The sequence below is a fragment of the Heterodontus francisci genome, unplaced genomic scaffold (genome assembly GCF_036365525.1).
Source record: "Heterodontus francisci isolate sHetFra1 unplaced genomic scaffold, sHetFra1.hap1 HAP1_SCAFFOLD_2159, whole genome shotgun sequence".
NCBI classification, from domain to species: Eukaryota; Metazoa; Chordata; class Chondrichthyes; order Heterodontiformes; family Heterodontidae; genus Heterodontus; species Heterodontus francisci.
This window is the reverse complement of record NW_027141840.1, coordinates 30001-31416: the sequence shown is the minus strand read 5'-3', so window position 1 is coordinate 31416 and position 1416 is coordinate 30001. Positions and strand designations below refer to the sequence as shown.

At 63.1% G+C, this 1416-nt stretch overlaps 1 non-coding gene across 1 annotated transcript; it reads right to left on the bottom strand.

The window, feature by feature from the left end:
- Positions 1-267: 267 nt before the first annotated feature.
- On the bottom strand, positions 268-421 carry LOC137364891 (5.8S ribosomal RNA). The gene has a single exon (XR_010973253.1). It is a non-coding gene; the product is annotated as a 5.8S ribosomal RNA (ribosomal RNA).
- Positions 422-1416: the final 995 nt, after the last annotated feature.

The window sequence follows — 1416 nt, the reverse complement described above, 5'->3', positions numbered from 1 at the left end:
AGCACTGACGCAGTCGTTCGTTTGCAACCCACTGACAGCCGTCCTGGGAAAAGCAGAGGCTGGCCGAGACCAGTGCCGGCGCGCCCGGAGGCCCACGCCGGACTGCCCCCCCATCGCGATTAAATGGAGGGACAGAGGTCGAACTCTCCCAAAGGCGGAGTAAACTCCAGGTCTGCACTTAGGGGGACGAAGAGGAGCAAAGGAACCTCTGCGACAAAACCCCAGCCGCGCTCCCGCCGGCAAAGGCGAGTGCGATTGATTGTCAAGCGACCCTCAGACAGGCGTAGCCCCGGGAGGAACCCGGGGCCGCAAAGTGCGTTCAAAGTGTCGATGATCAATGTGTCCTGCAATTCACATTAATTCTCGCAGCTAGCTGCGTTCTTCATCGACGCACGAGCCGAGTGATCCACCGCTAAGAGTTGTCTCAGGTTTTCGGTCCGTCCCTCGCGCGAGGGGTCGAACCCGGAACGTGCGAACGCTCCCCCGCCCTCCCCAATGGGGTGTGGGGGGTGGGAGAGCCCCAGCCTGGCACGGCCCTTCGGATTTCAGTCGAACAATCACAATGACCAAAGAAAGGTTTTCACGCGGCCAACGTGGTCAGGGCGCTCGCGAGGCGAAGCGCGTCAGCTCGTCCGACGCCGGAGCCCAACCGTGCCGACGCGCACCACGGACAACAGAGGCAGGGTCTCTGCCGCCACCGAGGCCGGGAGGACGAGGAGAGAGAGAGAGCGAACGCGGACGGACTGAGTGGGGTACAAGGCCGACAGGATGAGCCCGCTGCGGGGAAACAAATCCTGCCTCCGCGGCCAGGTACATTCTCTCGAACGTCACGGCTGCCATCTCAAGCTCGACACCGGCAACGGACACGCGAGTCTTTAAACCGCCGCTCCGCCAAAAGCACCAGCTCGCGGGGCCGGAGGGGGAGTCGTGTAGGTACCCTGTACCGGTAAAGGGAGGGTGACTAGAGCGACCAAAGTGTCCCCACGGTGGGAAAGAAAACCGGGCCTGCATCACCGGATCAGTCCCTGCAGAGCTCACAGTGGCCGGTTGACGAGGTCCCGACGGCGGGCCGCCGGGCAGCACCCAAGCCCGCAGAAGCTCCCTTCAATTCGACTGCGGTTGTAATGCTGCAAGACGGTGGCAAGTCCATAGGAAGGCGGGTGCTTCTACGGTCGCCGGTCCCGGACGAGAGCTGGGTGGCCCGTCAGTGACAGCGTAAAGACGAGGAGAGCCTGGCCAGTGAGAAGAGAGGAGGAGGGGCTGGAGGAAGGCGTGGAGTACAGAGAACGAAAGCCTCACGCTCACCCTGCCGGATGGGCTGCACAACACAGACGAGACCAGAAGTCGAGAGACCGGGCCGCAGGCCAAGGGGGGGTCAGGCATGGGCAAACGAGCAGCTCGGACATGCGGTGGAGT